The 22,042-nt window shown below is 41.0% G+C and overlaps 14 non-coding genes across 14 annotated transcripts; all 14 read right to left on the bottom strand.

The window, feature by feature from the left end:
- Window positions 1-740: 740 nt before the first annotated feature.
- On the bottom strand, window positions 741-822 carry TRNAS-AGA (transfer RNA serine (anticodon AGA)). Its single transcript has one exon. It is a non-coding gene; the product is annotated as a tRNA-Ser (tRNA).
- A 1,653-nt stretch (window positions 823-2,475) lies between these two features.
- On the bottom strand, window positions 2,476-2,557 carry TRNAS-AGA (transfer RNA serine (anticodon AGA)). The gene has a single exon. It is a non-coding gene; the product is annotated as a tRNA-Ser (tRNA).
- Window positions 2,558-2,852: 295 nt separating this feature from the next.
- TRNAH-GUG (transfer RNA histidin (anticodon GUG)) lies at window positions 2,853-2,924 on the bottom strand. Its single transcript has one exon. It is a non-coding gene; the product is annotated as a tRNA-His (tRNA).
- A 1,286-nt stretch (window positions 2,925-4,210) lies between these two features.
- Window positions 4,211-4,292, bottom strand: TRNAS-AGA (transfer RNA serine (anticodon AGA)). The gene has a single exon. It is a non-coding gene; the product is annotated as a tRNA-Ser (tRNA).
- Window positions 4,293-4,587: 295 nt separating this feature from the next.
- TRNAH-GUG (transfer RNA histidin (anticodon GUG)) lies at window positions 4,588-4,659 on the bottom strand. Its single transcript has one exon. It is a non-coding gene; the product is annotated as a tRNA-His (tRNA).
- A 1,281-nt stretch (window positions 4,660-5,940) lies between these two features.
- On the bottom strand, window positions 5,941-6,022 carry TRNAS-AGA (transfer RNA serine (anticodon AGA)). Its single transcript has one exon. It is a non-coding gene; the product is annotated as a tRNA-Ser (tRNA).
- A 2,853-nt stretch (window positions 6,023-8,875) lies between these two features.
- TRNAS-AGA (transfer RNA serine (anticodon AGA)) lies at window positions 8,876-8,957 on the bottom strand. Its single transcript has one exon. It is a non-coding gene; the product is annotated as a tRNA-Ser (tRNA).
- Window positions 8,958-10,609: 1,652 nt separating this feature from the next.
- Window positions 10,610-10,691, bottom strand: TRNAS-AGA (transfer RNA serine (anticodon AGA)). The gene has a single exon. It is a non-coding gene; the product is annotated as a tRNA-Ser (tRNA).
- Window positions 10,692-13,541: 2,850 nt separating this feature from the next.
- TRNAS-AGA (transfer RNA serine (anticodon AGA)) lies at window positions 13,542-13,623 on the bottom strand. The gene has a single exon. It is a non-coding gene; the product is annotated as a tRNA-Ser (tRNA).
- A 295-nt stretch (window positions 13,624-13,918) lies between these two features.
- Window positions 13,919-13,990, bottom strand: TRNAH-GUG (transfer RNA histidin (anticodon GUG)). The gene has a single exon. It is a non-coding gene; the product is annotated as a tRNA-His (tRNA).
- A 1,286-nt stretch (window positions 13,991-15,276) lies between these two features.
- Window positions 15,277-15,358, bottom strand: TRNAS-AGA (transfer RNA serine (anticodon AGA)). The gene has a single exon. It is a non-coding gene; the product is annotated as a tRNA-Ser (tRNA).
- A 4,581-nt stretch (window positions 15,359-19,939) lies between these two features.
- TRNAS-AGA (transfer RNA serine (anticodon AGA)) lies at window positions 19,940-20,021 on the bottom strand. Its single transcript has one exon. It is a non-coding gene; the product is annotated as a tRNA-Ser (tRNA).
- A 295-nt stretch (window positions 20,022-20,316) lies between these two features.
- TRNAH-GUG (transfer RNA histidin (anticodon GUG)) lies at window positions 20,317-20,388 on the bottom strand. Its single transcript has one exon. It is a non-coding gene; the product is annotated as a tRNA-His (tRNA).
- Window positions 20,389-21,663: 1,275 nt separating this feature from the next.
- On the bottom strand, window positions 21,664-21,745 carry TRNAS-AGA (transfer RNA serine (anticodon AGA)). The gene has a single exon. It is a non-coding gene; the product is annotated as a tRNA-Ser (tRNA).
- Between the last annotated feature and the right edge of the window lie 297 nt (window positions 21,746-22,042).

Below are 22,042 nucleotides of genomic sequence, written 5' to 3' on the forward strand. Positions count from 1 at the left end.
TAGGGGCCCCACAGCACTCTTTTCTTAGCTCATTGAATTAAAGTATAAACCTCTGCCATGTATGAGTGGTAAAGGCTTGTTAATTTGGTTGCTTTTCCAATTCACGTCTGACAACAAGCTGAAGGAACATTGGGGCATCAGAAGCTTTGGAAAGTAGCCACCAACCTCAGAGAAAGAGAGAAAGAGGGAAAAGGCAGTATGAGGTGTGGAGAAAACAGCAGCAGGTACAAGGAGCTCAAATGAGATTAATGGCGCCTAAATAGAGCACATAAAGGAACAGTTACAAATCTAAGAAAAGGGAAAGAAAGACTAGGAAAAAAACACGGAAAGAGCCTGTAGATAAAATTCTCTTCCTGGGACAGCAGGCTAAGAGAAATTACACAGGGAGCAGTTAAGCTTGTAACACGGGGAGAATAGAAAAGAAAATGCAGTTTTATGAAGTGTGTTTGCCTAATCCAGCAAGCACTTTTGTTTTATTTTTCTATTTGCTTCTTTTATTGGTAAAGTAAGTTTCAAGTGCATGAATGGTATGACTGAGAGAGCCAGGGTATAATAATTTGAAGTGTTTGCACCAGCGCTAATGTAGGACGAGAGTTATAGCAAAGATATGAAAGGGGTAGCGATAATAAATATGTGAAATGGCAATAGTGACACCAAAATAAGCCACCTATTTATAAAACTGACATGGTAGAAATTCTAAAGGTTAACTTCTGAAATTGTAGCCGATGTTAAAAGTTTCTTGTTGTTGGCAGGATTCGAACCTGCGCGGGGAGACCCCAATGGATTTCTAGTCCATCGCCTTAACCACTCGGCCACAACATCTGACTGTAAGTTTTGTGCAAATAATCTGTATGAAAGTTTTCAAGGTGTCCCACAGCAAATTCCTGGTATTCTGCAATGCACTTTTTAAAAATAATGTTTTTTTCAGCAGGCACATTCTCTCCTAAAAACAAAAATAAGGCTACATCTTATAATCATGTGTGTTTAAATATTTTGTCAGTAGATCGTTTAAATATTTTAAAGGATCTGTTTTTAATAGACATTTTACAAAAACACCTGGTACATTTGGTAATTCTGTAAAAGAAAAACCCAGCTGCCGTGACATTGCCAACCACAATGCCGTGACTCGGATTCAAGCCGAGGTTGCTGCAGCCACAACGCAGAGTACTAACCACTATACGATCACGGCGAGCTACTTGGGCTCAATAACATACAGTGACATGGAGAATTTATAATTCGAAACACTCAGGGAACTCCAGTGATAGGCTGAATGTGTTCATTGCTTCCTCATTCCTTATACAAAGGCTTTGTCTCCTCGGTGGTTGATAGGCTGAAACCGTTTCCTGGCCGCCTGCTTGTGAACTGCCAGAAGTCAAAGATCACACATACACTTGTGGGCCTGTGATGGGACACCAATGCAGAGAAACACACCTGGCGCAGATCTTCTATTTTGTCTATTAGACCTGCATCTCCCCTGTACCTCCTCAAGCCATCTGTATGTGAAGCAAGAAAAAGTTAAGGAGCGGTCCATCTACACTTTTATAGGGAGGATGCTGCCGTGAGCTCCTCCCAGCTAATCACAAAAACAGCAGTAAAGCAAGATAACTACACAGTTAGGGGGGACTGCATGGTTAGGTTTTTGAGGAATTATTGAAACTGACCTCAGTGACCCATGATCAGAGCTGTGGCTAATGACTGCGCGCCCAATTATGATGAAGCAAGCACCATGGCTCGTAGGGGCCCCACAACACGCTTTTCTTAGCTCATTGAATTAAAGTATAAACCTCTGCCATGTATGAGTGGTAAAGGCTTGTTAATTTGGTTGCTTTTCCAATTCACGTCTGACAACAAGATGAAGGAACATTGGGGCATCAGAAGCTTTGGAAAGTAGCCACCAACCTCAGAGAAAGAGAGAAAGAGGGAAAAGGCAGTATGAGGTGTGGAGAAAACAGCAGCAGGTACAAGGAGCTCAAATGAGATTAATGGCGCCTAAATAGAGCACATAAAGGAACAGTTACAAATCTAAGAAAAGGGAAAGAAAGACTAGGAAAAAAACACGGAAAGAGCCTGTAGATAAAATTCTCTTCCTGGGACAGCAGGCTAAGAGAAATTACACAGGGAGCAGTTAAGCTTGTAACACGGGGAGAATAGAAAAGAAAATGCAGTTTTATGAAGTGTGTTTGCCTAATCCAGCAAGCACTTTTGTTTTATTTTTCTATTTGCTTCTTTTATTGGTAAAGTAAGTTTCAAGTGCATAAATGGTATGACTGAGAGAGCCAGGGTATAATAATTTGAAGTGTTTGCACCAGCGCTAATGTAGGACGAGAGTTATAGCAAAGATATGAAAGGGGTAGCGATAATAAATATGTGAAAGGGCAATAGTGACACCAAAATAAGCCACCTATTTATAAAACTGACATGGAAGAAATTCTAAAGGTTAACTTCTGAAATTGTAGCCGATGTTAAAAAGTTTCTCGTTGTTGGCAGGATTCAAACCTGCGCGGGAAGACCCCAATGGATTTCTAGTCCATCGCCTTAACCACTCGGCCACAACAACTAACTGTAAGTATAGTGCAAATAATCTGTATGAAAGTTTTCAAGGTGTGCCACAGCAAATTCCTGATATCCTGCAATGCACTTTTTAAAAATAATGTTTTTTTCAGCAGGCACATTCTCTCCTAAAAACAAAAATAAGGCTACATCTTATAATCATGTGTGTTTAAATAATTTGTCAGTAGATCGTTTAAATATTTTAAAGGATCTGTTTTTAATAGACATTTTACAAAAACACCTGGTACATTTGGTAATTCTGTAAAAGAAAAACCCAACTGCTGTGACATTGCCAACCACAATGCCGTGACTCGGATTCGAACCGAGGTTTCTGCAGCCACAACGCAGAGTACTAACCACTATACGATCACGGCAAGCTACTTGGGCTCAATAACATACAGTGACATGGAGAATTTATAATTCGAAACACTCAGGGAACTCCAGTGATAGGCTGAATGTGTTCATTTCTTCCTCATTCCTTATACAAAGGCTTTGTCTCCTCAGTGGTTGATAGGCTGAAACCGTTTCCTGGCCGCCTGCTTGTAAACTGCCAGAAGTCAAAGATCACACATACACTTGTGGGCCTGTGATGGGACACCAATGCAGAGAAACACACCTGGCGCAGATCTTCTATTTTGTCTATTAGACCTGCATCTCCCCTGTACCTCCTCAAGCCATCTGTATGTGAAGCAAGAAAAAGTTAAGGAGCGGTCCATCTACACTTTTATAGGGAGGATGCTGCCGTGAGCTCCTCCCAGCTAATCACAAAAACAGCAGTAAAGCAAGATAACTACACAGTTAGGGGGGACTGCATGGTTAGGTTTTTGAGGAATTATTGAAACTGACCTCAGTGACCCATGATCAGAGCTGTGGCTAATGACTGCGCGCCCAATTATGATGAAGCAAGCACCATGGCTCGTAGGGGCCCCACAACACGCTTTTCTTAGCTCATTGAATTAAAGTATAAACCTCTGCCATGTATGAGTGGTAAAGGCTTGTTAATTTGGTTGCTTTTCCAATTCACGTCTGACAACAAGATGAAGGAACATTGGGGCATCAGAAGCTTTGGAAAGTAGCCACCAACCTCAGAGAAAGAGAGAAAGAGGGAAAAGGCAGTATGAGGTGTGGAGAAAACAGCAGCAGGTACAAGGAGCTCAAATGAGATTAATGGCGCCTAAATAGAGCACATAAAGGAACAGTTACAAATCTAAGAAAAGGGAAAGAAAGACTAGGAAAAAAACACGGAAAGAGCCTGTAGATAAAATTCTCTTCCTGGGACAGCAGGCTAAGAGAAATTACACAGGGAGCAGTTAAGCTTGTAACACGGGGAGAATAGAAAAGAAAATGCAGTTTTATGAAGTGTGTTTGCCTAATCCAGCAAGCACTTTTGTTTTATTTTTCTATTTGCTTCTTTTATTGGTAAAGTAAGTTTCAAGTGCATGAATGGTATGACTGAGAGAGCCAGGGTATAATAATTTGAAGTGTTTGCACCAGCGCTAATGTAGGACGAGAGTTATAGCAAAGATATGAAAGGGGTAGCGATAATAAATATGTGAAAGGGCAATAGTGACACCAAAATAAGCCACCTATTTATAAAACTGACATGGAAGAAATTCTAAAGGTTAACTTCTGAAATTGTAGCCGATGTTAAAAAGTTTCTCGTTGTTGGCAGGATTCGAACCTGCGCGGGAAGACCCCAATGGATTTCTAGTCCATCGCCTTAACCACTCGGCCACAACAACTAACTGTAAGTTTAGTGCAAATAATCTGTATGAAAGTTTTCAAGGTGTGCCACAGCAAATTCCTGATATCCTGCAATGCACTTTTTAAAAATAATGTTTTTTTCAGCAGGCACATTCTCTCCTAAAAACAAAAATAAGGCTACATCTTATAATCATGTGTGTTTAAATAATTTGTCAGTAGATCGTTTAAATATTTTAAAGGATCTGTTTTTAATAGACATTTTACAAAAACACCTGGTACATTTGGTAATTCTGTAAAAGAAAAACCCAACTGCTGTGACATTGCCAACCACAATGCCGTGACTCGGATTCGAACCGAGGTTGCTGCAGCCACAACGCAGAGTACTAACCACTATACGATCACGGCAAGCTACTTGGGCTCAATAACATACAGTGACATGGAGAATTTATAATTCGAAACACTCAGGGAACTCCAGTGATAGGCTGAATGTGTTCATTTCTTCCTCATTCCTTATACAAAGGCTTTGTCTCCTCAGTGGTTGATAGGCTGAAACCGTTTCCTGGCCGCCTGCTTGTAAACTGCCAGAAGTCAAAGATCACACATACACTTGTGGGCCTGTGATGGTACACCAATGCAGAGAAACACACCTGGCGCAGATCTTCTATTCTGTCTATTAGACCTGCATCTCCCCTGTACCTCCTCAAGCCATCTGCATGTGAAGCAAGAAAAAGTTAAGGAGCGGTCCATCTACACTTTTATAGGGAGGATGCTGCCGTGAGCTCCTCCCAGCTAATCACACAAACAGCAGTAAAGCAAGATAACTACACAGTTAGGGGGGACTGCATGGTTAGGTTTTTGAGGAATTATTGAAACTGACCTCAGTGACCCATGATCAGAGCTGTGGCTAATGACTGCGCGCCCAATTATGATGAAGCAAGCACCATGGCTCGTAGGGGCCCCACAACACTCTTTTCTTAGCTCAATTAAAGTATAAACCTCTGCCATGTATGAGTGGTAAAGGCTTGTTAATTTGGTTGCTTTTCCAATTCACGTCTGACAACAAGATGAAGGAACATTGGGGCATCAGAAGCTTTGGAAAGTAGCCACCAACCTCAGAGAAAGAGAGAAAGAGGGAAAAGGCAGTATGAGGTGTGGAGGAAACAGCAGCAGGTACAAGGAGCTCAAATGAGATTAATGGTGCCTAAATAGAGCACATGAAGGAACAGTTACAAATCTAAGAAAAGGGAAAGAAAGACTAGGAAAAAAACACGGAAAGAGCCTGTAGATAAAATTCTCTTCCTGGGACAGCAGGCTAAGAGAAATTACACAGGGAGCAGTTAAGCTTGTAACACGGGGAGAATAGAAAAGAAAATGCAGTTTTATGAAGTGTGTTTGCCTAATCCAGCAAGCACTTTTGTTTTATTTTTCTATTTGCTTCTTTTATTGGTAAAGTAAGTTTCAAGTGCATGAATGGTATGACTGAGAGAGCCAGGGTATAATAATTTGAAGTGTTTGCACCAGCGCTAATGTAGGACGAGAGTTATAGCATAGATATGAAAGGGGTAGCGATAATAAATATGTGAAAGGGCAATAGTGACACCAAAATAAGCCACCTATTTATAAAACTGACATGGAAGAAATTCTAAAGGTTAACTTCTGAAATTGTAGCCGATGTTAAAAGTTTCTCGTTGTTGGCAGGATTCGAACCTGCGCGGGAAGACCCCAATGGATTTCTGGTCCGTTGCCTTAACCACTCGGCCACAACAACTGACTGTAACTTTTGTGCAAATAATCTGTATGAAAGTTTTCAAGGTGTCCCACAGCAAATTCCTGGTATTCTGCAATGCACTTTTTTAAAATAAAATAATGTTTTTTTCAGCAGGCACATTCTCTCCTACAAACAAAAATTGCATGAGTATATCTCTAGTTTGGAAAAGGATAGGCTTTCATGCATACTCTCATGTGGTAATCAAGTTTTTGGGACCCTATTGCACTCTGTTTTCGTGCTGCTTTTAGTCTATGGCCCATATTACAGAAGTCTACCATCTTTGAGTATTTGAGGCTCCTTTGTAAGTGCTTTATCTTTTTTACTTGAAGAGCTATATAATAAAGTGGTCAGGGAAAGATTGCATTTATGGAAGATAAAAGAAGGCACACTTGTCTCACCAAATGCCGTAGAGAAACCTGATGTTTTACTCATGTTATCCTTAGTTTGTTTTTGTTAGACCTTGCATTCTTAAGGTGGCCTCAACCCTACCTTATTGCTTTTCACCTACGCATTTTGCTGTATCTTTTTGTTGGCCTTAGGACCCTGATCACTTTATTGCTACTAATCAGTGCTGAAGTGCACGTGCTTCTTCCCTAATCATGTGTGTAATTGGAGTATACCTGACTGACAGATTTCATTGACTTGAAAGCCCCTTGTAAAGTGGTATAGCATATACCCAGGAACTGATTGTGCCGCCCAAAAAGTATCATTTCAAACCTGTCTCAAGCCTGCTACTGCAGTGCCTGTGCTGCAGTGTACTGCCACTTCGACTTGCCATTTAAAACTACTTGCCAAGCCTTAAACTCCAATTTTATTACATATAATTAACCAAAAGGTAGGCCCTAGGTAGTCCTAGGGGCATCATGCTATGTAAGTAAAAGGTAAGACATGTACTGTGGTAGTTTGCATGTCCTGGTAGTACAAAACAGTCTATTACATTTTTCACTACAGTGAGGTCTGCCCCTCTCATAGGTTAGCATTGGGTATTCCCTTATACTTTTTGGGGGGTAATTCCATATCAGAGAGGAGAAGCTTTATTTATTTATTGATAAATCCTATTTACTGGTGAGGTTGGATTTAACTTTACTATTTCATAAATGCCATTTTTAGAGAGTGAGCATTTCTCTGCACTTACTGCTCTATTTGCCTGAAAACCTGTCTCCAATTGACGTCTGGATTGGGCTGCGAGACAGCTACATTTGTGCATTCCCTCTAGACAGCCACAACACAGGTCACTCAACTGCAACTGCATTCATCTGCATTCTGATTGGCATGGGGGAGAGCTATATTCCCCCACCGCAAATAGGTTCAAGAACGATAATTTATGTCATTAGGTACAATATAGCTACATCTTATAATCATGTGTGTTAAAATAATTTGTCGTTAGATCGTTTAAATATTTTAAAGGATCTGTTTTTAATAGACATTTTACAAAAACAACTGGTACATTTGGTAATTCTGTAAAAGAAAAACCCAACTGCTGTGACATTGCCAACCACAATGCCGTGACTCAGAGTCGAACCGAGGTTGCTGCGGCCACAACGCAGAGTACTAACCACTATACGATCACGGCGAGCTACTTGGGCTCAATAACATACAGTGACATGGAGAATTTATAATTCGGAACACTCAGGGAACTCCTGTGATAGGCTGAATGTGTTCATTGCTTCCTCATTCCTTATACAAAGGCTTTGTCTCCTCAGTGGTTGATAGGCTGAAACTGTTTCCTGGCCGCCTGCTTGTGAACTGCCAGGAGTCAAAGATCACACATACACTTGTGGGCCTGTGATGGGACACCAATGCAGAGAAACACACCTGGCGCAGATCTTCTATTCTGTCTAGTAGACCTGCATCTCCCCTGTACCTCCTCAAGCCATCTGTATGTGAAGCAAGAAAGAGTTAAGGAGCGGTCCATCTACACTTTTATAGGGAGGATGCTGCCGTGAGCTCCTCCCAGCTAATCACACAAACAGCAGTAAAGCAAGATAACTAAACAGTTAGGGGGGACTGCATGGTTAGGTTTTTGAGGAATTATTGAAACTGATCTCAGTGACCCATGATCAGAGCTGTGGCTAATGACTGCGTGCCTAATTATGATGAAGCAAGCACCATGGCTCGTAGGGGCCCCACAACACGCTTTTCTTAGCTCAATTAAAGTATAAACCTCTGCCATATATGAGTGGTAAAGGCTTGTTAATTTGGTTGCTTTTCCAATTCACGTCTGACAACAAGATGAAGGAACATTGGGGCATCAGAAGCTTTGGAAAGTAGCCACCAACCTCAGAGAAAGAGAGAAAGAGGGAAATGCAGTATGAGGTGTGGAGAAAACAGCAGCAGGTACAAGGAGCTCAAATGAGATTAATGGCGCCTAAATAGAGCACGTAAAGGAACAGTTACAAATCTCAGAAAAGGGAAAGAAAGACTAGGAAAAAAACACGGAAAGAGCCTGTAGATAAAATTCTCTTCCTGGGACAGCAGGCTAAGAGAAATTACACAGGGAGCAGTTAAGCTTGTAACACGGGGAGAATAGAAAAGAAAATGCAGTTTTATGAAGTGTGTTTGCCTAATCCAGCAAGCACTTTTGTTTTATTTTTCTATTTGCTTCTTTTATTGGTAAAGTAAGTTTCAAGTGCATGAATGGTATGACTGAGAGAGCCAGGGTATAATAATTTGAAGTGTTTGCACCAGCGCTAATGTAGGACGAGAGTTATAGCAAAGATATGAAAGGGGTAGCGATAATAAATATGTGAAATGGCAATAGTGACACCAAAATAAGCCACCTATTTATAAAACTGACATGGTAGAAATTCTAAAGGTTAACTTCTGAAATTGTAGCCGGTGTTAAAAGTTTCTTGTTGTTGGCAGGATTCGAACCTGCGCGGGGAGCCCCCAATGGATTTCTAGTCCATCGCCTTAACCACTCGGCCACAACATCTGACTGTAAGTTTTGTGCAAATAATCTGTATGAAAGTTTTCGTGGTGTGCCACAGCAAATTCCTGATATCCTGCAATGCACTTTTTAAAAATAATGTTTTTTTCAGCAGGCACATTCTCTCCTAAAAACAAAAATAAGGCTACATCCTATAATCATGTGTGTTTAAATAATTTGTCGTTAGATCGTTTAAATATTTTAAAGGATCTGTTTTTAATAGACATTTTACAAAAGCAACTGGTACATTTGGTAATTCTGTAAAAGAAAAACCCAACTGCCGTGACATTGCCAACCACAATGCTGTGACTCGGATTCGAACCGAGGTTGCTGCAGCCACAACGCAGAGTACTAACCACTATACGATCACAGCGAGCTACTTGGGCTCAATAACATACAGTGACATGGAGAATTTATAATTCGAAACACTCAGGGAACTCCAGTGATAGGCTGAATGTGTTCATTGCTTCCTCATTCCTTATACAAAGGCTTTGTCTCCTCAGTGGTTGATAGGCTGAAACCGTTTCCTGGCCGCCTGCTTGTGAACTGCCAGAAGTCAAAGATCACACATACACTTGTTGGCCTGTGATGGGACACCAATGCAGAGAAACACACCTGGCGCAGATCTTCTATTCTGTCTATTAGACCTGCATCTCCCCTGTACCTCCTCAAGCCATCTGTATGTGAAGCAAGAAAAAGTTAAGGAGCGGTCCATCTACACTTTTATAGGGAGGATGCTGCCGTGAGCTCCTCCCAGCTAATCACACAAACAGCAGTAAAGCAAGATAACTACACAGTTAGGGGGGACTGCATGGTTAGGTTTTTGAGGAATTATTGAAACTGACCTCAGTGACCCATGATCAGAGCTGTGGCTAATGACTGCGCGCCCAATTATGATGAAGCAAGCACCATGGCTCGTAGGGGCCCCACAACACTCTTTTCTTAGCTCATTGAATTAAAGTATAAACCTCTGCCATGTATGAGTGGTAAAGGCTTGTTAATTTGGTTGCTTTTCCAATTCACGTCTGACAACAAGCTCAAGGAACATTGGGGCATCAGAAGCTTTGGAAAGTAGCCACCAACCTCAGAGAAAGAGAGAAAGAGGGAAAAGGCAGTATGAGGTGTGGAGAAAACAGCAGCAGGTACAAGGAGCTCAAATGAGATTAATGGCGCCTAAATAGAGCACATAAAGGAACAGTTACAAATCTAAGAAAAGGGAAAGAAAGACTAGGAAAAAAACACGGAAAGAGCCTGTAGATAAAATTCTCTTCCTGGGACAGCAGGCTAAGAGAAATTACACAGGGAGCAGTTAAGCTTGTAACACGGGGAGAATAGAAAAGAAAATGCAGTTTTATGAAGTGTGTTTGCCTAATCCAGCAAGCACTTTTGTTTTATTTTTCTATTTGCTTCTTTTATTGGTAAAGTAAGTTTCAAGTGCATGAATGGTATGACTGAGAGAGCCAGGGTATAATAATTTGAAGTGTTTGCACCAGCGCTAATGTAGGACGAGAGTTATAGCAAAGATATGAAAGGGGTAGCGATAATAAATATGTGAAATGGCAATAGTGACACCAAAATAAGCCACCTATTTATAAAACTGACATGGTAGAAATTCTAAAGGTTATCTTCTGAAATTGTAGCCGATGTTAAATGTTTCTTGTTGTTGGCAGGATTCGAACCTGCGCGGGGAGACCCCAATGGATTTCTAGTCCATCGCCTTAACCACTCGGCCACAACATCTGACTGTAAGTTTTGTGCAAATAATCTGTATGAAAGTTTTCATGGTGTCCCACAGCAAATTCCTGGTATTCTGCAATGCACTTTTTTAAAATAATGTTTTTTTCAGCAGGCACATTCTCTCCTAAAAACAAAAATTGCATGAGTATATCTCTAGTTTGGAAAAGGATAGGCTTTCATGCATACTCTCATGTGGCACTCAAGTTTTTGGGACCCTATAGCGCTCTGTTTTCGTGCTGCTTTTAGTCTATGGCCCATATTACAGAAGTCTACCATCTTTGAGTATTTGAGGCTCCTTTGTAAGTGCTTTATCTTTTTTACTTGAAGAGCTATATAATAAAGGGGTCAGGGAAAGATTGCATTTATGGAAGATAAAAGAAGGCACACTTGTCTCACCAAATGCCGTAGAGAAACCTGATGTTTTACTCATGTTATCCTTAGTTTGTTTTTGTTAGACCTTGCATTCTTAAGGTGGCCTCAACCCTACCTTATTGCTTTTCACCTACGCACTTTGCTGTATCTTTTTGTTGGCCTTAGGACTCTGATCACTTTATTGCTACTAATCAGTGCTGAAGTGCACGTGCTTCTTCCCTAATCATGTGTGTAATTGGAGTATACCTGACTGACAGATTTCATTGACTTGAAAGCCCCTTGTAAAGTGGTATACCATATACCCAGGAAGTGATTGTGCCGCCCAAAAAAGTATCATTTCAAACCTGTCTCAAGCCTGCTACTGCAGTGCCTGTGCTGCAGTGTACTGCCACTTCGACTTGCCATTTAAAACTACTTGCCAAGCCTTAAACTCCAATTTTATTACATATAATTAACCAAAAGGTAGGCCCTAGGTAGTCCTAGGGGCATCATGCTATGTAAGTAAAAGGTAAGACATGTACTGTGGTAGTTTGCATGTCCTGGTAGTACAAAACAGTCTATTACATTTTTCACTACTGTGAGGTCTGCCCCTCTCATAGGCTAGAATTGGGTATTCCCTTATACTTTTTGGGGGGTAATTCCATATCAGAGAGGAGAAGCTTTATTTATTTATTGATAAATTCTATTTACTGGTGAGGTTGGATTTAACTTTACTATTTCATAAATGCCATTTTTAGAGAGTGAGCATTTCTCTGCACTTACTGCTCTATTTGCCTGAAAACCTGTCTCCAATTGACGTCTGGATTGGGCTGCGAGACAGCTACATTTGTGCATTCCCTCTAGACAGCCACAACACAGGTCACTCAACTGCAACTGCATTCATCTGCATTCTGATTGGCATGGGGGAGAGCTCCATTCCCCCACCGCAAATAGGTTCAAGAACGATAATTTATGTCAGTAGGTACAATATAGCTACATCTTATAATCATGTGTGTTAAAATAATTTGTCGTTAGATCGTTTAAATATTTTAAAGGATCTGTTTTTAATAGACATTTTACAAAAACAACTGGTACATTTGGTAATTCTGTAAAAGAAAAACCCAACTTCTGTGACATTGCCAACCACAATGCCGTGACTCGGAGTTGCACCGAGGTTGCTGCGGCCACAACGCAGAGTACTAACCACTATACGATCACGGCGAGCTACTTGGGCTCAATAACATACAGAGACATGGAGAATTTATAATTCGGTACACTCAGGGAACTCCTGTGATAGGCTGAATGTGTTAATTGCTTCCTCATTCCTTATACAAAGGCTTTGTCTCCTCAGTGGTTGATAGGCTGAAACCGTTTCCTGGCCGCCTGCTTGTGAACTGCCAGGAGTCAAAGATCACACATACACTTGTGGGCCTGTGATTGGACACCAATGCAGAGAAACACACCTGGCGCAGATCTTCTATTCTGTCTAGTAGACCGGCATCTCCCCTGTACCTCCTCAAGCCATCTGTATGTGAAGCAAGAAAGAGTTAAGGAGCGGTCCATTTACACTTTTATAGGAAGGATGTTGCCGTGAGCTCCTCCCAGCTAATCACACAAACAGCAGTAAAGCAAGATAACTACACAGTTAGGGGGGACTGCATGGTTAGGTTTTTGAGGAATTATTGAAACTGACCTCAGTGACCCATGATCAGAGCTGTGGCTAATGACTGCGTGCCTAATTATGATGAAGCAAGCACCATGGCTCGTAGGGGCCCCACAACACGCTTTTCTTAGCTCAATTAAAGTATAAACCTCTGCCATATATGAGTGGTAAAGGCTTGTTAATTTGGTTGCTTTTCCAATTCACGTCTGACAACAAGATGAAGGAACATTGGGGCATCAGAAGCTTTGGAAAGTAGCCACCAACCTCAGAGAAAGAGAGAAAGAGGGAAATGCAGTATGAGGTGTGGAGAAAACAGCAGCAGGTACAAGGAGCTCAAATGAGAATAATGGCGCCTAAATAGAGCACGTAAAGGAACAGTTACAAATCTAAGAAAAGGGAAAGAAAGACTAGGAAAAAAACACGGAAAGAGCCTGTAGATAAAATTCTCTTCCTGGGACAGCAGGCTAAGAGAAATTACACAGGGAGCAGTTAAGCTTGTAACACGGGGAGAATAGAAAAGAAAATGCAGTTTTATGAAGTGTGTTTGCCTAATCCAGAAAGCACTTTTGTTTTATTTTTCTATTTGCTTCTTTTATTGGTAAAGTAAGTTTCAAGTGCATGAATGGTATGACTGAGAGAGCCAGGGTATAATAATTTGAAGTGTTTGCACCAGCGCTAATGTAGGACGAGAGTTATAGCAAAGATATGAAAGGGGTAGCGATAATAAATATGTGAAAGGGCAATAGTGACACCAAAATAAGCCACCTATTTATAAAAATGACATGGAAGAAATTCTAAAGGTTAACTTCTGAAATTGTAGCCGATGTTAAAAAGTTTCTCGTTGTTGGCAGGATTCGAACCTGCGCGGGGAGACCCCAATGGATTTCTAGACCATCGCCTTAACCACTCAGCCACAACAACTGACTGTAAGTTTTGTGCAAATAATCTGTATGAAAGTTTTCAAGGTGTGCCACAGCAAATTCCTGATATCCTGCAATGCACTTTTTAAAAATAATGTTTTTTTCAGCAGGCACATTCTCTCCTAAAAACAAAAATAAGGCTACATCTTATAATCATGTGTGTTTAAATAATTTGTTGTTAGATCGTTTAAATATTTTAAAGGATCTGTTTTTAATAGACATTTTACAAAAACAACTGGTACATTTGGTAATTCTGTAAAAGAAAAACCCAACTGCCGTGATATTGCCAACCACAATGCCGTGACTCGGATTCGAACCGAGGTTGCTGCAGCCACAACGCAGAGTACTAACCACTATACGATCACGGCGAGCTACTTGGGCTCAATAACATACAGTGACATGGAGAATTTATAATTCTAAACACTCAGGGAACTCCAGTGATAGGCTGAATGTGTTCATTGCTTCCTCATTCCTTATACAAAGGCGTTGTCTCCTCAGTGGTTGATAGGCTGAAACCGTTTCCTGGCCGCCTGCTTGTGAACTGCCAGAAGTCAAAGATCACACATACACTTGTTGGCCTGTGATGGGACACCAATGCAGAGAAGCACACCTGGCGCAGATCTTCTATTCTGTCTATTAGACCTGCATCTCCCCTGTACCTCCTCAAGCCATCTGTATGTGAAGCAAGAAAAAGTTAAGGAGCGGTCCATCTACACTTTTATAGGGAGGATGCTGCCGTGAGCTCCTCCCAGCTAATCACACAAACAGCAGTAAAGCAAGATAACTACACAGTTAGGGGGGACTGCATGGTTAGGTTTTTGAGGAATTATTGAAACTGACCTCAGTGACCCATGATCAGAGCTGTGGCTAATGACTGCGCGCCCAATTATGATGAAGCAAGCACCATGGCTCGTAGGGGCCCCACAACACGCTTTTCTTAGCTCATTGAATTAAAGTATAAACCTCTGCCATGTATGAGTGGTAAAGGCTTGTTAATTTGGTTGCTTTTCCAATTCACGTCTGACAACAAGATGAAGGAACATTGGGGCATCAGAAGCTTTGGAAAGTAGCCACCAACCTCAGAGAAAGAGAGAAAGAGGGAAAAGGCAGTATGAGGTGTGGAGAAAACAGCAGCAGGTACAAGGAGCTCAAATGAGATTAATGGCGCCTACATAGAGCACATAAAGGTACAGTTACAAATCTAAGAAAAGGGAAAGAAAGACTAGGAAAAAAACACGGAAAGAGCCTGTAGATAAAATTCTCTTCCTGGGACAGCAGGCTAAGAGAAATTACACAGGGAGCAGTTAAGCTTGTAACACGGGGAGAATAGAAAAGAAAATGCAGTTTTATGAAGTGTGTTTGCCTAATCCAGCAAGCACTTTTGTTTTATTTTTCTATTTGCTTCTTTTATTGGTAAAGTAAGTTTCAAGTGCATGAATGGTATGACTGAGAGAGCCAGGGTATAATAATTTGAAGTGTTTGCACCAGCGCTAATGTAGGACGAGAGTTATAGCAAAGATATGAAAGGGGTAGCGATAATAAATATGTGAAAGGGCAATAGTGACACCAAAATAAGCCACCTATTTATAAAACTGACATGGAAGAAATTCTAAAGGTTAACTTCTGAAATTGTAGCCGATGTTAAAAAGTTTCTCGTTGTTGGCAGGATTCGAACCTGCGAGGGGGGACCCCAATGGATTTCTAGTCCATCGCCTTAACCACTCGGCCACAACATCTGACTGTAAGTTTTGTGCAAATAATCTGTATGAAAGTTTTCATGGTGTCCCACAGCAAATTCCTGGTATTCTGCAATGCACTTTTTTAAAATAATGTTTTTTTCAGCAGGCACATTCTCTCCTAAAAACAAAAATTGCATGAGTATATCTCTAGTTTGGAAAAGGATAGGCTTTCATGCATACTCTCATGTGGCACTCAAGTTTTTGGGACCCTATAGCGCTCTGTTTTCGTGCTGCTTTTAGTCTATGGCCCATATTACAGAAGTCTACCATCTTTGAGTATTTGAGGCTCCTTTGTAAGTGCTTTATCTTTTTTACTTGAAGAGCTATATAATAAAGGGGTCAGGGAAAGATTGCATTTATGGAAGATAAAAGAAGGCACACTTGTCTCACCAAATGCCGTAGAGAAACCTGATGTTTTACTCATGTTATCCTTAGTTTGTTTTTGTTAGACCTTGCATTCTTAAGGTGGCCTCAACCCTACCTTATTGCTTTTCACCTACGCACATTGCTGTATCTTTTTGTTGGCCTTAGGACTCTGATCACTTTATTGCTACTAATCAGTGCTGAAGTGCACGTGCTTCTTCCCTAATCATGTGTGTAATTGGAGTATACCTGACTGACAGATTTAATTTACTTGAAAGCCCCTTGTAAAGTGGTATACCATATACCCAGGAAGTGATTGTGCCGCCCAAAAAAGTATCATTTCAAACCTGTCTCAAGCCTGCTACTGCAGTGCCTGTGCTGAAGTGTACTGCCACTTCGACTTGCCATTTAAAACTACTTGCAAAGCCTTAAACTCCAATTTTATTACATATAATTAACCAAAAGGTAGGCCCTAGGTAGTCCTAGGGGCATCATGCTATGTAAGTAAAAGGTAAGACATGTACTGTGGTAGTTTGCATGTCCTGGTAGTACAAAACAGTCTATTACATTTTTCACTACTGTGAGGTCTGCCCCTCTCATAGGTTAGCATTGGGTATTCCCTTATACTTTTTGGGGGGTAATTCCATATCAGAGAGGAGAAGCTTTATTTATTTATTGATAAATCCTATTTACTGGTGAGGTTGGATTTAACTTTACTATTTCATAAATGCCATTTTTAGAGAGTGAGCATTTCTCTGCACTTACTGCTCTATTTGCCTGAAAACCTGTCTCCAATTGACGTCTGGATTGGGCTGCGAGACAGCTACATTTGTGCATTCCCTCTAGACAGCCACAACACAGGTCACTCAACTGCAACTGCATTCATCTGCATTCTGATTGGCATGGGGGAGAGCTCCATTCCCCCACCGCAAATAGGTTCAAGAACGATAATTTATGTCAGTAGGTACAATATAGCTACATCTTATAATCATGTGTGTTAAAATAATTTGTCGTTAGATCGTTTAAATATTTTAAAGGATCTGTTTTTAATAGACATTTTACAAAAACAACTGGTACACTTGGTAATTCTGTAAAAGAAAAACCCAACTGCTGTGACATTGCCAACCACAATGCCGTGACTAGGAGTCGAACCGAGGTTCCTGCGGCCACAACGCAGAGTACTAACCACTATACGATCACGGCGAGCTACTTGGGCTCAATAACATACAGTGACATGGAGAATTTATAATTCGGAACACTCAGGGAACTCCTGTGATAGGCTGAATCTGTTCATTGCTTCCTCATTCCTTATACAAAGGCTTTGTCTCCTCAGTGGTTGATAGGCTGAAACTGTTTCCTGGCCGCCTGCTTGTGAACTGCCAGGAGTCAAAGATCACACATACACTTGTGGGCCTGTGATGGGACACCAATGCAGAGAAACACACCTGGCGCAGATCTTCTATTCTGTCTAGTAGACCTGCATCTCCCCTGTACCTCCTCAAGCCATCTGTATGTGAAGCAAGAAAGAGTTAAGGAGCGGTCCATCTACACTTTTATAGGGAGGATGTTTCCGTGAGCTCCTCCCAGCTAATCACACAAACAGCAGTAAAGCAAGATAACTACACAGTTAGGGGGGACTGCATGGTTAGGTTTTTGAGGAATTATTGAAACTGACCTCAGTGACCCATGATCAGAGCTGTGGCTAATGACTGCGTGCCTAATTATGATGAAGCAAGCACCATGGCTCGTAGGGGCCCCACAACACGCTTTTCTTAGCTCAATTGAAGTATAAACCTCTGCCATATATGAGTGGTAAAGGCTTGTTAATTTGGTTGCTTTTCCAATTCACGTCTGACAACAAGATGAAGGAAAATTTGGGCATCAGAAGCTTTGGAAAGTAGCCACCAACCTCAGAGAAAGAGAGAAAGAGGGAAATGCAGTATGAGGTGTGGAGAAAACAGCAGCAGGTACAAGGAGCTCAAATGAGAATAATGGCGCCTAAATAGAGCACGTAAAGGAACAGTTACAAATCTAAGAAAAGGGAAAGAAAGACTAGGAAAAAAACACGGAAAGAGCCTGTAGATAAAATTCTCTTCCTGGGACAGCAGGCTAAGAGAAATTACACAGGGAGCAGTTAAGCTTGTAACATGGGGAGAATAGAAAAGAAAATGCAGTTTTATGAAGTGTGTTTGCCTAATTCAGAAAGCACTTTTGTTTTATTTTTCTATTTGCTTCTTTTATTGGTAAAGTAAGTTTCAAGTGCATGAATGGTATGACTGAGAGAGCCAGGGTATAATAATTTGAAGTGTTTGCACCAGCGCTAATGTAGGACGAGAGTTATAGCAAAGATATGAAAGGGGTAGCGATAATAAATATGTGAAAGGGCAATAGTGACACCAAATGAAGCCACCTATTTATAAAACTGACATGGAAGAAATTCTAAAGGTTAACTTCTGAAATTGTAGCCGATGTTAAAAAGTTTCTCGTTGTTGGCAGGATTCAAATCTGCGCAGGGAGACCCCAATGGATTTCTAGACCATCGCCTTAACCACTCAGCCACAACAACTGACTGTAAGTTTTGTGCAAATAATCTGTATGAAAGTTTTCAAGGTGTGCCACAGCAAATTCCTGATATCCTGCAATGCACTTTTTAAAAATAATGTTTTTTTCAGCAGGCACATTCTCTCCTAAAAACAAAAATAAGGCTACATCTTATAATCATGTGTGTTTAAATAATTTGTCGTTAGATCGTTTAAATATTTTAAAGGATCTGTTTTTAATAGACATTCTACAAAAACAACTGGTACATTTGGTAATTCTGTAAAAGAAAAACCCAACTGCCGTGACATTGCCAACCACAATGCCATGACTCGGATTCGAACCGAGGTTGCTGCGGCCACAACGCAGACTACTAACCACTATACGATCACGGCGAGCTACTTGGGCTCAATAACATACAGTGACATGGAGAATTTATAATTCGGTACACTCAGGGAACTCCTGTGATAGGCTGAATGTGTTAATTGCTTCCTCATTCCTTATACAAAGGCTTTGTCTCCTCAGTGGTTGATAGGCTGAAACTGTTTCCTGGCCGCCTGCTTGTGAACTGCCAGGAGTCAAAGATCACACATACACTTGTGGGCCTGTGATGGGATACCAATGCAGAGAAACACACCTGGCGCAGATCTTCTATACTGTCTAGTAGACCTGCATCTCCCCTGTACCTCCTCAAGCCATCTGTATGTGAAGCAAGAAAGAGTTAAGGAGCGGTCCATCTACACTTTTATAGGGAGGATGCTGCCATGAGCTGCTCCCAGCTAATCACACAAACAGCAGTAAAGCAAGATAACTACACAGTTAGGGGGGACTGCATGGTTAGGTTTTTGAGGAATTATTGAAACTGACCTCAGTGACCCATGATCAGAGCTGTGGCTAATGACTGCATGCCTAATTATGATGAAGCAAGCACCATGGCTCGTAGGGGCCCCACAACACGCTTTTCTTAGCTCAATTAAAGTATAAACCTCTGCCATATATGAGTGGTAAAGGCTATTTAATTTGGTTGCTTTTCCAATTCACGTCTGACAACAAGATGAAGGAACATTGGGGCATCAGAAGCTATGGAAAGTAGCCACCAACCTCAGAGAAAGAGAGAAAGAGGGAAAAGGCAGTATGAGGTGTGGAGAAAACAGCAGCAGGTACAAGGATCTCAAATGAGATTAATGGCGCCTAAATAGAGCACGTAAAGGAACAGTTACAAATCTAAGAAAAGCTAAAGAAAGACTAGGAAAAAAACACGGAAAGAGCCTGTAGATAAAATTCTCTTCCTGGGACAGCAGGCTAAGAGAAATTACACAGGGAGCAGTTAAGCTTGTAACACGGGGAGAATAGAAAAGAAAATGCAGTTTTATGAAGTGTGTTTGCCTAATCCAGCAAGCACTTTTGTTTTATTTTTCTATTTGCTTCTTTTATTGGTAAAGTAAGTTTCAAGTGCATGAATGGTATGACTGAGAGAGCCAGGGTATAATAATTTGAAGTGTTTGCACCAGCGCTAATGTAGGACGAGAGTTATAGCAAAGATATGAAAGGGGTAGCGATAATAAATATGTGAAAGGGCAATAGTGACACCAAAATAAGCCACCTATTTATAAAACTGACATGGAAGAAATTCTAAAGGTTAACTTCTGAAATTGTAGCCGATGTTAAAAAGTTTCTCGTTGTTGGCAGGATTCGAACCTGCGCGGGGAGACCCCAATGGATTTCTAGTCCATCGCCTTAACCACTCGGCCACAACAACTGACTGTAAGTTTTGTGCAAATAATCTGCATGAAAGTTTTCAAGGTGTGCCACAGCAAATTCCTGATATCCTGCAATGCACTTTTTAAAAATAATGTTTTTTTCAGCAGGCACATTCTCTCCTAAAAACAAAAATAAGGCTACATCTTATAATCATGTGTGTTTAAATAATTCGTCGTTAAATCGTTTAAATATTTTAAAGGATCTGTTTTTAATAGACATTTTACAAAAACAACTTGTACATTTGGTAATTCTGTAAAAGAAAAACCCCACTGCCGTGACATTGCCAACCACAATGCCGTGACTCGGATTCGAACCGAGGTTGCTGCAGCCACAACGCAGAGTACTAACCACTATACGATCACGGCGAGCTACTTGGGCTCAATAACATACATTGACATGGAGAATTTATAATTCGAAACGCTCAGGGAACTCCAGTGATAGGCTGAATGTGTTCATTCCTTATACAAAGGCTTTGTCTCCTCAGTGGTTGATAGGCTGAAACCGTTTCCTGGTTGCCTGCTTGTGAACTGCCAGAAGTCAAAGATCACACATACACTTGTTGGCCTGTGATGGGACACCAATGCAGAGAAATACACCTGGCGCAGATCTTCTATTCTGTCTATTAGACCTGCATCTCCCCTGTACCTCCTCAAGCCATCTGTATGTGAAGCAAGAAAAAGTTAAGGAGCGGTCCATCTATACTTTTATAGGGAGGATGCTGCCGTGAGCTCCTCCCAGCTAATCACACAAACAGCAGTAAAGCAAGATAACTATACAGTTAGGGGGGACTGCATGGTTAGGTTTTTGAGGAATTATTGAAACTGACCTCAGTGACCCATGATCAGAGCTGTGGCTAATGACTGCGCGCCCAATTATGATGAAGCAAGCACCATGGCTCGTAGGGGCCCCACAACACGCTTTTCTTAGCTCATTGAATTAAAGTATAAACCTCTGCCATGTATGAGTGGTAAAGGCTTGTTAATTTGGTTGCTTTTCCAATTCACGTCTGACAACATGATGAAGGAACATTGGGGCATCAGAAGCTTTGGAAAGTAGCCACCAACCTCAGAGAAAGAGAGAAAGAGGGAAAGGGCAGTATGAGGTGTGGAGAAAACAGCAGCAGGTACAAGGAGCTCAAATGAGATTAATGGCGCCTAAATAGAGCACATAAAGGAACAGTTACAAATCTAAGAAAAGGGAAAGAAAGACTAGGAAAAAAACACGGAAAGAGCCTGTAGATAAAATTCTCTTCCTGGGACAGCAGGCTAAGAGAAATTACACAGGGAGCAGTTAAGCTTGTAACACGGGGAGAATAGAAAAGAAAATGCAGTTTTATGAAGTGTGTTTGCCTAATCCAGCAAGCACTTTTATTTTATTTTTCTATTTGCTTCTTTTATTGGTAAAGTAAGTTTCAAGTGCATGAATGGTATGACTGAGAGAGCCAGGGTATAATAATTTGAAGTGTTTGCACCAGCGCTAATGTAGGACGAGAGTTATAGCAAAGATATGAAAGGGGTAGCGATAATAAATATGTGAAAGGGCAATAGTGACACCAAAATAAGCCACCTATTTATAAAACTGACATGGAAGAAATTCTAAAGGTTAACTTCTGAAATTGTAGCCGATGTTAAAAAGTTTCTTGTTGTTGGCAAGATTCGAACCTGTGCGGGGAGACCCCAATGGATTTCTAGTCCATCGCCTTAACCACTCGGCCACAACAACTGACTGTAAGTTTTGTGCAAATAATCTGTATGAAAGTTTTCAAGGTGTCCCACAGCAAATTCCTGGTATTCTGCAATGCACTTTTTTAAAATAATGTATTTTTCAGCAGGCACATTCTCTCCTAAAAACAAAAATTGCATGAGTATATCTCTAGTTTGGAAAAGGATAGGCTTTCATGCATACTCTCATGTGGCACTCAAGTTTTTGGGACCCTATTGCACTCTGTTTTCGTGCTGCTTTTAGTCTATGGCCCATATTACAGAAGTCTACCATCTTTGAGTATTTGAGGCTCCTTTG

This window comes from Lissotriton helveticus, chromosome 12 (genome assembly GCF_964261635.1).
Source record: "Lissotriton helveticus chromosome 12, aLisHel1.1, whole genome shotgun sequence".
NCBI lineage: Eukaryota > Metazoa > Chordata > Amphibia > Caudata > Salamandridae > Lissotriton > Lissotriton helveticus.